At 47.0% G+C, this 12,600-nt stretch overlaps 1 protein-coding gene across 8 annotated transcripts in view; it reads left to right on the forward strand.

Annotated features, from left to right (window-relative positions):
* Nucleotides 1-12,600, forward strand: part of ANKRD26 (ankyrin repeat domain containing 26) — a 100,197-nt gene that overhangs the window by 21,969 nt on the left and 65,628 nt on the right. The window lies entirely within an intron of this gene.

A 12,600-nucleotide genomic window follows, 5' to 3' on the forward strand; every position in this document is an offset into this window, starting at 1 on the left:
AAAAGGAATCCGAGGATGCTGACCAAAGACTACAAAAAACGGGGATTTGGAGGAGGATTCGCTCTCGTGATTATTATAAGAGAACTCGGCCCATGGTAGGAGATCCACCCAGTCAGAATGGTGGGCATTAACGAAGTGCCGGAGGTAACTGGTCAGGTTCTGATTGATCCGCTCCACTTGACCATTGGACTGTGGGTGGTAAGCGGAAGAGAAGTCCAGGGTGACGTCTAGTAGTTTACAAGTGGCTCTCCAGAAACGTGAGGTGAACTGTACCCCACGATCCGACACGATGTGGAGGGGCAGGCCATGAAGACTGAAGATGTGGCGGATAAAGTCTTTAGCCAGCTCGGGTGCAGACGGAAGGCCTGGCAGGGGAATAAAGTGAGCCATCTTGGAAAAGCGGTCAGCGACCACCCAAATGACCGTACAACCCGCAGAGACGGGGAGATCAGTTATAAAGTCCATTGCTATATGCTGCCAGGGGGCAGCAGGTACAGGAAGCGGAAGGAGGCGTCTGGCTGGCAGATGTCTCGGGACTTTGTTGCGGGCGCAGGACACACAGGCAGAAACAAAGTCTATTATGTCCTTGTGCAGGGTAGGCCACCAATAGTGCCGGGCAATAAGCTGGAGGGTCTTTTTCTGACCGGCGTGGCCAGCTAGTTTAGACGAATGGCCCCAGTGTAGGATCTTCTCCCGATCAGGTACTGAAACAAACGTCTTACCGGGAGGGAGACGATTTAGACTCACGGGAGCCACCTGCATTACTCTGGCGGGATCGATGATATGTTTAGGTTCTTCCTCGAGATCGGACACCAGAAAGGATCGGGACAAGGCGTCTGCTTTGACGTTTTTGTCAGCCGGGCGAAAATGAAGAACAAAATCAAAGCGAGCAAAAAACAAGGACCACCGGGCTTGGCGCGGGTTAAGTCTCTGGGCATGCTGGAGGTAAGCCAAGTTCTTGTGGTCAGTGTAAATTATTACCGGATGAAGAGCCCCCTCGAGTAGGTAACGCCACTCCTCCAACGCCAGCTTGATGGCCAATAACTCTCGGTCTCCTATGGAATAGTTGCGCTCAGAAGAGGAGAAGAGTTTGGAGAAGAAGCCACAAGTTACCATTCTCCCGGAAGATGATTTTTGAGTAAGTACCGCTCCGGCTCCAGAGGAGGAGGCGTCAACTTCCAGGAAGAACTGCTTGTTGCCGTCCGGGCGATGCAGCACCGGGGCGGAAGAGAAGGCCTGTTTTAGGGAAAGAAAGGCCTCCTCTGCTTCGGGCGGCCACTCTTTGGGATTAGTACCCTTACGGGTGAGCGCGGAAATTGGGGCAGTCCGGGAAGAGAAGTGCGGGATGAAGAGGCGGTAATAGTTGGCGAAGCCCAGGAACCGTTGAATAGCCTTCAACCCCTCTGGTCGGGGCCATTTCTCGATGGCAGACAGTTTCTCAGGATCCATTTGTAGGCCGGTCTGAGAGATAATGTAGCCCAGAAACGGAAGCGAGGTCTGCTCAAAGAGGCACTTCTCATATTTAGCGTAGAGATGGTTCTGCCTGAGCCTGAGCAGGACCTGACGAACATCCCTCCGGTGAGTCTGGAGATCCGGAGAGAAGACCAAGATGTCGTCCAGGTACACCACTACGCAGGAGTAGAGAAGGTCCCGGAAGATGTCATTGACCAACTCATGAAAGACGGCAGGAGCGTTACAGAGGCCAAAGGGCATTACCAGATATTCATAGTGGCCGTCCCGGGTGTTGAATGCCGTCTTCCATTCATCCCCCTGACGGATACGAACCAGGTTGTACGCCCCACGGAGGTCCAGTTTGGTGAAGATTCTAGCCCCCCTCAGACGATCAAATAACTCCGGAATGAGCGGAAGGGGGTACTTATTCTTCACCGTGATCTGGTTAAGGCCTCTATAGTCTATACAGGGACGGAGAGAGCCGTCCTTCTTTTTGACGAAAAAGAAGCCTGCTCCCGCCGGGGAGGTAGATTTCCGGATGAATCCCCTGGCCAGATTCTCCTCAATATATTCGGACATCGACCGGGTCTCAGCAGCGGATAATGGATAAATACGCCCACGGGGAGGAGAAGTACCAGGTAACAGGTCGATAGGGCAGTCGTATGGTCTATGAGGGGGTAGTGTCTCTGCCTCCTTTTTATTAAAGACATCAGCATAAGACCAATAAGGAATCGGAAGTCCAGGTAGATTAGCTGGGGTAGGAGAAGGACGGACGGGATGAACGGGAACCAGACAGGTCTTATGGCAGCCCTGTCCCCAGCGAAGGACTTCTCCGGTCTGCCAGTCAAGAACGGGTGCATGTTTCTGGAGCCAAGGTAGGCCTAGCAAGAGGGCGTGAGAGAGTCCAGGCAGAACATGGAAGGAGATACTTTCAGAATGCAGCATTCCCACCTGCAGAGTAATGGATTCGGTGATGAGTTGGATGGGGCGTGGTAAGAGCCCCCCATCCATGGCAGCAACAGACAAGGGTACAGCCAGAGGTTTGGTGGGGATGCGGTATTTCTCTACCAGGGACTGTGAAATAAGATTCCCGGCTGCTCCAGAGTCCAGTTGGGCTAGTTCGAAATAACGGTTCTCCCCGTAGACGATTGAAACTGACAACAGCAGGGATGGAGAGGATTTATTCTTGTCTAGGTGGACCTCTCTGAGCGAACCTAGACACAGGCGTTTCCCGACCTCTCCGGGCAGGCAGGGATCCGGTGCCCCTTACTGCCACAGTAGAAGCAGGTCCCCTCGGCACGGCGTAAGTCCTGACGGGTCTTGACCATCTTGGTCTGGTCGACCTGCATAGGCTCAGGAGGGTGTACCTGGTTAGAGACAGAAGGAGTGACGGGTTTCTGAAAAGTAGGAGCTAGACGTGGTAACCTCCTCTCACGGGTGACCTCTCTGGCACGCTCCTGGAACCGTAGGTCAATCCGGGTGGCAAGAGTTATTAAGTCATCGAGAGTGGTAGGAATGTCCCGAACGGCAAGTTCATCTTTAATACGGCCGGACAGACCCTCCCAGAAGACGGAAACCAGAGCGTCGTTATCCCAGGCCAGCTCCGAGGCAAGGGTACGGAACCGTATGGCATATTGGCCCACGGTGAGACTTTCCTGACGGAGGCGTAGCAACGATGATGCGGATGAGGTCTTCCGTCCGGGTTCGTCGAAGACTTTCCGGAAAGCCGTGAGAAAAGCAGGCAAGTTGGACACCAGGGGGTCTCCTCTCTCCCATAGAGGATTTAGCCAGGCCAGGGCCTCCCCGGTGAGATGGGACATGATGAATGCAATTTTGGCTCGGTCGGAGTTAAACTGGTGGGACAATAGTTCAAAGTGCAGGGTGCACTGATTTATGAAGCCCCGAGCCTGGGCTGAGTCGCCTCCGAAGCGAGGAGGTGCAGAAAGCCGAGGTCCGGGGTAGGATATCATGGTGTTAGTGGACAGCGGAGCTGCCGGATTGCGAGACATGGCACTGGCGGAGGTTGTTGGTGGAGCAGTCAGAGTGTCCAGGCGAGTATTGACATTCCGCAGGTGACCCAGGATGGACTCCTGTTGGGACCTCTGACGGGACAGTTCATGACACAGGTCCGAGAGCGAGGGAGCTTGGGTGCCACCGGGTTCCATGGCCCGAGCAAACTGTAACGGGTCTGGGAGGCGGAACCTCTGGGCTACTATACAAGGGAGCGGTCCTTGTAAGGGAGCGGGTGGCGACCAGGCAGGCAGACACAGCAGGTGACCAGGACAGTCTCTGGGTGTACGGGCAGAAGGTCACGGCAAGTGATCAGGGCAGTCTCTGGAAGAACGGGCTGGAGGTCACGGCAAGTGACCGGGGCAGTCTCTGGAAGAACGGGCTGGAGGTCACGGCAAGTGACCGGGGCAGTCTCTGGAAGAACGGGCTGGAGGTCACGGCAAGTGACCGGGGCAGTCTCTAGGTAAAGGGTAGGTACGACCTGTGATGGCTGAACCTCCAGGTAGGCTAGCAAGGCAGATGGAGGATGTGTGCTCCCAGGTGAGCAAGCGAGAGTCTCTGGAATAGCAGGTGGTCACAGCACGTGACGGCGGAGCCTCCAGGTAGGCAAGCAGGCAGGTAGCGGAGAAGCGCTCCCAGGTGAGCGGGCAAGAGTCTGGAATAGCTGGTGGTCACAGCACGTGACAGCGGAGCCTCCGGGCTGGCAAGCAGGCAGGTAGCGGAGAAGCGCTCCCAGGTGAGCGGGCAAGAGTCTGGAATAGCTGGTGGTCACAGCACGTGACAGCGGAGCCTCCGGGCAGGCAAGCAGGCAGGTAGCGGAGAAGCGCTCCCAGGTGAGCGGGCAAGCTGGTCCATAGACAGACTGACCGGAGTTGTAAGGCAGACCGTCGGACCTCAGGCAAGCAGGCAGGTAGCTGATGTGCGCTCCCAGGTGAGCGGGCAAGTTGGTCCTTAGACAGACTGACCGGAGTTGTAAGGCAGACCGTCGGACCTCAGGCAGGCAGGCAGGTAACAGGAAATCAGGCAGGATTAGGACAGCAAGCTGGCAGGAATCTGGCAGGTAACTGGCAGGTAACTGGCAAGGGACCTGAGGGCTGAAGCAGAGTAGAACGGTGCAACAAAATTGCTCGGGCACCTCCATTTTGGAGGAGGTGCCTTATATATGGTAAAGTCCTCCGGCCATTGGCCGGGGACTCCTTAGGACGGCGCGCGCGGCCCCTTTAAGAGGGAGGGAGGGCGCGCGCGCCCTAAGCACAGTGGCCGGGAAGGAGCGCGCGCTGCCAGCAGAGCGGGAGAGGGACGCCGGGCACGGAGCAGAGCGGTGAGGGGAACAGCGTCCCTGCCTAGCAGAGGGCAGGGACGCCGGCACTACACAATGCAAGTTAATGGCGGCGAAAACGCCGCGTTTACGCAAAATAATTGGTACTGCTGCGGATTTTTCCGCAATGATATTCCGCAGCGGAAATTTCCGCAGCATGTGCACAGCACATGTGGATTATCATTGGGGAACATGGCAGGCCTTCTACCATGCGTTTTTTAAGCATTTCTGCAGCGGAATTGCCGCTGTGGAAACGCTTAAAAAACGCATCGTGGGCACACAGCCTAAGTCAATTCGCAGGACCCATTCCAACAACCAGATCAGTATTCTCTGGATGGGAGCCCTGAGAACGCCTCTATACTGACAGCATCCCTGGCTCTTCTTTTGATTAGCCAGCCTTGTATGATATCATCGTTGCTGCATGACACACATGTGACATCTTGCCAGGCCAGTTAATCAAAAGAATAGCTGTGAAATGCTGGCAGGTAGGAGACACTTCTCCGGCCTTCTGTCCAGCAGCCAGAGAATACTGACCTGGCTTTGGACTGTAAATCAGTTCACAACTCTACCCACCACCTGAGGCAGCTCATTTCTTGTTCCTTCTAAAACTGTGTGCAAGTGTACCTTTTTTATAAAAGAATATATATATATATATATATATATATATATATATATATATATAATATATAATATATAATATATAATATAATATAACATATTGTTTTAAAGGCAAAGGGCTATCACACCATATAATGATTTAATTTAGATTTCTCTTTTTGTTCATTCACTTTGCATTTTGTTCATTGATAAAAATAAATGATCACTTCTGTTTTTGAAAGCATGTTTACTTTGCAGCATTTTTTCCACATCTGCTAAAAACTTTTGCATAGTAGTGTGCATACACGTCCCCATCTATATATGAATATGTGTATGTATATATGATATAATTAGATCGCACATGTCCTAAGGAAATGCTTGCACATCACAATATAACCCCAAGCCAACTAAATATCAAGGATCTCTTTCTGTCTAGTTAGGAAGCTTTCTGATTGCACTGGATTGCAACAGCAAGACAACTCCAAAAAAAGAATGGTTTTGCAGTTGGTGGCCACAGACAGTTACCCTATCCTTATCCTTCCTGATTGTTCTCTAGTTTTGCATTTTTCTCTGCTTGTCACTACTGGTACCATGAGATAGTATCAGTAGCCCACTCAGGTCGCTTAGGTAGTCCAGCTCCTCCAGGATGGCTCACTCATACGTGTTAGGATGCAGCAGACCCCCATGATAATGGCAGGGGCAGCACAGGTGCAAAATACTGATGCAGACAGCCACCCCCTCCATGAATTGGAAGATATGTGAGTGGCTGTGTAGTATTACAAATGCACACACTTGGAGCTTGCATTGGACACCAGTCACACAGATAGGTGTGATGCACAGTGTCTGGCTTACAGCCTATTAATGAAGCCCTTAATTGTAAATCAAGCGGGCTGCCCAGCACTATATACATGCACCCCACAAGACAGACGCCCAAATGCACCCAACCAGCACTAAAGGGCCTGGCTGCATCCTGCAAAAAATGGAAAATAATGTATAAGATAAATACATTACATGAGGTATTGGTCGATATTTTGGCCAAAACACGTAAGCTCGCAACACGCTTCAAGGGTCCTCATACTTTCGAGTCCCTACACAAAAATTAAAAACACCATGTGTTTTAAGCATTCCCTAACTTTTTCTATTCACACTGGAAATTCTGAGTATCAAACACCCATATGTATAATGTGTATATGAATATGTGTGTATGTGTACAATATACAGTGTCATGTAAAAGTTTGGGCACCCCTAGTCAAAATAACTGTTATTGTGAACAGCTAAGCAGCTTGAAGATGAAATGATCTCTAAAACGCCTAAAGATAAAAATGACACATTTCCTTTGTATTTTAGGCAAAAAAAAATATATTGTCATTTTTTTTCAAACATTTTTATTTGGATTTTCAGATCAGATTTTAGTTTACGTGTAATAGTCCTAAGTTGTTATTTAGATCCTCTAGAATATACCATTCTGTAGAAGTAAAGGGTTCGACAATTTTATTTTTTCCAGTCAGAGAGCAACATGTTATAATAAACTGTTTCCATTTTGATAAACATTTGCCAGCCTGTTGTTCCTTGTTACTGAGGGCATCTAGTTGTTCTACTAATATTGTATTTTTTTACATTTTAAAAATTGCGAAAAGGAAAATGGGCCGATGCAAAAGTTTGGGCACCCTGCATGGTTAGTTCCTAGTAGCACCCCCTTTTGCAAGTATCACGACTTGTAAACACTGTTTGTAGCCAGATAGGAGGCTTTCAATTCTTGTTTGAGGGATTTTCATCCATTCTTCCTTGGAAAATTCTTCCAGTTCTGTGAGATTCCTGGGTCGTCTTGCATGCACTGCTATTTTTGAGGTCTATCCACAGATTTTCAATGATGTTCAGATCAGGGGACTGTGAGGGCCATTGTAAAACCTTCAGCTTGCGCCTTTTGAGGTAGTCTATTGTGGATCTTGACGTGTGTCGAGGATCATTATCCATTTTTAGAAACCATCCTCTTTTCAACTTCAGCTTTTCTACATATGGTGTTATGTTTGCATCAAGAATTTGTTGACATTTCATTGAATCCATTCTTTCCTCTACCCCTGAAATGTTCCCCATGCCATTGGCTGCAACACAGCCGCAAAGCATGATTGATCCACCCCATGCTTAATGGTTGGCGAGATGTTCTTTTCCTGAAGTTCTGTGCCCTTTTTTTCTCCACACATATGTTTGATCATTGTGGCCTAAGAGTTCTATTTTAACCTCATCGGTCCACAGGACTTGTTTCCAAAATGCATCAGGCTTGTTTAGATATTCTTTTGCATACTTGTGACGCTTAACTTTATGGTGAGAACATAGGAGAGGTTTTCTTCTGATGACTCTTCCATGAAGGCCATATTTGTACAAGTGTCTCTGAACAGTAGAACAATGTACCACATTTCCAGAGTCTGCTAAATCTTTTTGAAGGTCTTTTGCAGTCAAGCAGGGGTTCTGATTTGCCTCTTTAACAAACCTACAATGAAATTTTGCTTGGTCTTACAGACCTTATCTTGACCTCCACTGTTCCTGTTAACTGCCATTTCTTAATTACATTTCAAACTGAGGAAAGAATAGCTTGAAAACACTTTGCTATCTTCTTATAGCCTTCTCCTGCTTTGTGGGCCTCCACCATTTTCGTTTTCAGAGTGGTAGGCAGCTGCTTAGGAGAACTCATGGCTGCTGTTTTTGGCACAAAGTTAGAGGAGCCTGGGTTTTATAAAGCTGGGAAATTTGCATCACCTGGCCTTTCCTAGCGATGCTAATGAACAAGCCATAACCCTAATAGGTTAATTAAGGTCTGAAACCTTGCTCAAAGTTATCTGAGCACACAAATCTCCAAGGGTGCCCAAACTTTAGCATTGGCCCATTTCACTTTTTGTAATTTTTAAAATGTAAAAAATTACTATATATATTTATTTATTTAATACAAAGGGAATGTCATCTTTAACTTGAGCCCTTTTTAGAGATCATTTCATCTTCAACTTGCTTAACTTTTCGCAATAACAGTAATTTTGCCCAGGGGTGGCCAAACTTTTACATGCCACTGTATATGTATATGTATATAATATTATGTATTATACACATACCTTCATGTACAGTTACTGCAGAGTGACTTAATCTTGAAAATGTGCTGAGATTTGGATTTAGGAGATTATAGTGAGCGCATTAGCTATTATTACTTGGATCCTGATTGAGAGTAAGCTGTTGCCTGCAATTTTCCCCCTCTGGTTGCCTACCTCTTGTGGACACACAATGCAGTAAATGTCTGTAATCTTAATTTTGTACAAATCGACCTCTTTTTGGCTTTATATTAGGTTTTAATCACGTGGAATAGTGTAATATATTACTTAGCATTATAATGGCTAATAAAAAGGATAATATTTCCTACAATATACTAATACTTGTTGGTACATGCAAGGCAATTTCTGCCACAAAATACAGTAATCATAAATCAACGAAGTTTACATGAAACTATAAGAAAAATGTATCAGCATTAGTGTTGAGCGATACTTTCCGATATCGGGAAATATCGGATCGGATCGGACCGATACCCAAAAAGTATCGGATATCGCCGATTCCGATAACGGAAACCAATGCAAGTCAATGGGACAGAAATATCGGAATGAAAATAAACCTTTTCTTTCCTTCTAGGTTAATTCTACATGAAGGAAAACAGCTAAGAATAATGTAGAATGACATGAAAAGCCGGCAATTCATCAGCGGCATACACCGGTACCCGACAATTTAGAACAGAAAGAATAAAGCATCACACATAGATTAGATAGATAGAAACATGTCAGTCACATATATAATAAGTACAGTGATAGTGTTGATTACTGTACTTGTCATTTAGTGTTAAAACAAAGGATTTATATAAAAAAAAAAAATTGGCGTGGGGTTCCCCGTAATTTTAGTATCTAGCGGCGGTTAAGCAGACGGCTGGGGCAGATGTTTGAAGCCTGGGAAGGGGGTAATACCCATGGAGCTTCCCAGGCTACTAATATAAGCCCCCAGCTGAATACCTAGCCTTTACTAGCTATAAAAATGGGGGACCCCGAAAAAAATGACGTGGGGTCCCCCCTATTTTAATAGCTAGCAAAGGCTAGGCAGACAGCTGGGGGCTGATATTAATAGCCCTCGAAGGGTGCCATGAATATTGGCCCCCTCCCAGGCTAGAAACACCAGCCGTCAGCTGCCCCAGAAATGGAGCATCCATAGGATGTGCCAATTCTGGCACTTAGCCTCGCTCTTCCCACTGCCCTGTAGCGGTGGCAGTGGGGTAATAGGGTTGGGGTTGATGTCAGCTTATAATGCCAGCTGACATCAAGCCCAGGTTAGTAATGGAGAGGCGTCTATAAGACACCCCCATTACTAACCCCATAGTCAAAGTAAAAAAAAAAACCACAAACACCCAGAATAAAGTCCTTTAATTAAAATAAAGACACAATTCTTTATTGTTCTAAATTAAACCATACTTACCATCACGCCCATTCCAGCTGAAGCCAACGATCTCCTGCAATAAAAGTAAAATAATAAAGCAACCTCATCCTTACCTTTCCATGGTTCCTACGACGGCTCCAGCTCTGCTACATTCAGATGACAGGCTGGATCGCAGCCGAAAGCTGCCATCCAGCTTGCCATGCCGCAGAGACTGAGAAGCGCAGGCATGCTTGCGCTCCTCAGTATCTGGCTGTGACGGCATAAAGATGAGCCGAGGTCATGTCCAATGAACTCAGCTCCCCTCATGCACGTCACTGACAGTGTGGGAAAATTCTCCTGCTCAAGCGCTGAGCACAAGGGGAATTTTCCCACGCTGTCAGTGACGTGCATGAGGTGAGCTGAGTTCATTGGACATGAGCTCACCTCATGCACGTCACTAACTGCGTGGGAAAATTCTCCTGCTCAAGCGCTGAGCACAAGGGGAATTTTCCCACGCTGGCAGTGACGTGCATGAGGTGAGCTGAGTTCATTGGACATGAACTCGGCTCATCTGGATGCCGTGACAGCGAGACACTGAGGAGCGCAAGCATGCCTGCGCTTCTCAGTCTCTGCGGCATGGCAAACTGGATGGCAGCGTTCTGTTGCGATCCAGCCTGTCATGTCAATGTAGCAGTGCTGGAGCCGTCCTGGGAACCATGGAAAGGTAAGGATGAGGTTGGTTTATTATTTTACTTTTATTGCAGAAGACATTGGCTTCAGCTGGAATGGGCGTGATGGTAAGTATGGTTTAATTTAGAACATTAAAAAATTGTGTGTTTATTTCAATTAAAGGACTTTATTCTGGGTGTTTGTGTTTTTTTTTTTAACTTTGACTATGGGGTTAGTAATGGGGGTGTCTTATAGACACCTCTCCATTACTAACCTGGGCTTGATGTCAGCTGGCATTATAAGCTGACATCAACCCCAGCCCTATTACCCCACTGCCACCGCTACAGGGCAGTGGGAAGAGCGAGGCTAAGTGCCAGAATTGGCGCGTCCTATGGATGCGCCATTTCTGGGGCGGCTGACGGCTGGTGTTTCTAGCCTGGGAGGGGGTCAATATTCAATTTTTGGGGGTCCCCATTTTAATAGCTAGTAAAGGCTAGGTATTCAGCTGGGGGCTGATATTAGTAGCCTGGGAAGCTCCGTGGGTATTACCACCTTCCCAGGCTTCAAACATCTGCCCCAGCTGTCTGCTTAACCTCCGCTAGAGCCTAAAATTACGGGGAACCCCACGCCAATTTTTTTTTTAATAAATCCTTTATTTTAACACTAAATGACAAGTACAGTAATCAACACTATCACTGTACTTCTTATATATGTGACTGACATGTTTCTATCTATCTAATCTATGTGTGATACTTTATTCTTTCTATTCTAAATTGTCGGGTACCGCTGCTGAATTGCCGGCCGGCTTTTTTAAAGAGACTGTGCATGAAAACACTATTGTTTTTTTTTAATAAATCCTTTACACTAAATGACAAGTACAGTAAGCAACACTGTCACTGTACTTCTTATATATGTGACTGACATGTTTCTATCTATCTAATCTATGTGTGATGCTCTATTCTTTCTGTTGTAAAGTGTCGGGTACCGGTGTATGCCGCTGCTGAATTGCCGGCCGGCTTTTTTAAAGAGACGGTGCATGAAAACACTATTATCTTTTTTAATAAATCCTTTAACACTAAATGACAAGTACAGTAAGCTGAGCGCTGCCATCCAGCTTGTCATACTTCAGAGACACTGCAGAGCGCAGGCATTATGGGAACTTCCGATTCCGGTATTCGATATTCTAAAAGTATCGGAACTCAGTATCTAAACTCCGATACCGCAAATATCGGTCGATACCCGATATTTCAGTATCGGAATGCTCAACACTAATCACCATTCCTTTTTTGAGCTAAAAATAACTTGGCGTTAAAGGGGTGTTCATTAGAAAAAATAATAGCCTATTCTTATTACGGTATATGCCATTATTGTGAGATCAGTATGGGATTTGGGGGCTCACACCGGTAAGCAGTATGTAAGTGACTGTGGTGGTCAAGAAGTAGAGGGGGAGCCCATTGTATTGTATAGTGCCATTTTAAAAAGCAAGTTCCTGCAGAGTGAACAGCTGAAGAGTTAAAGGGAACCTGTCACCAGAAAAAAATGCTTTTAACCTGCAAACCAGACATGGGGTTAATCTGCAGGTTAACAGCATTACTAACCTGCCCGGTGTCTGCACGTAGCCGAACTCTGCAGGGAGAAAACGAACTTTATTCCCCCTGGCAGGGTTCCGGTTTCAGTCATTGCGGATTCTGTCACCACTCTCTTTATACAGAGCGGTGGGTGTAACTGCATCCCAGGCCCTGACTGACACTGGCTCTGCATTGGGATCTGCTGTCAGTCAGGGCCAGGAGTCCCGTTACAGTCACCGCTCTGTACTCTTGGAGCGCTGGCGCCACCCCCGTGACTGACACCGGAATGCTCTCAGGGGGAATAAAGTTCATTTTCTTCCCGCAGTGTTCGGCTAAGTGCAGACCCGGGCAGGTTAACGCTATTAACTTGCAGATTAACCACATAAATGCAGGTTAATAGCTTTTTTCTGGTGATAGGTTCCTTTTAACTTGAAAAAGATGTTCAAACATATTATTAAGCTATTGCTTTCTTTTTATTGAGTACATAAGTAATTTGAGAACACTTTTTTTTAATTTTATCCAAAGCAGTATTTATCTTGATTACCTGAAGTT

Source organism: Phyllobates terribilis, unplaced genomic scaffold (genome assembly GCF_046119375.1).
Source record: "Phyllobates terribilis strain yellow unplaced genomic scaffold, ASM4611937v1 Scaffold_11__3_contigs__length_659146591, whole genome shotgun sequence".
Classification (NCBI taxonomy): domain Eukaryota; kingdom Metazoa; phylum Chordata; class Amphibia; order Anura; family Dendrobatidae; genus Phyllobates; species Phyllobates terribilis.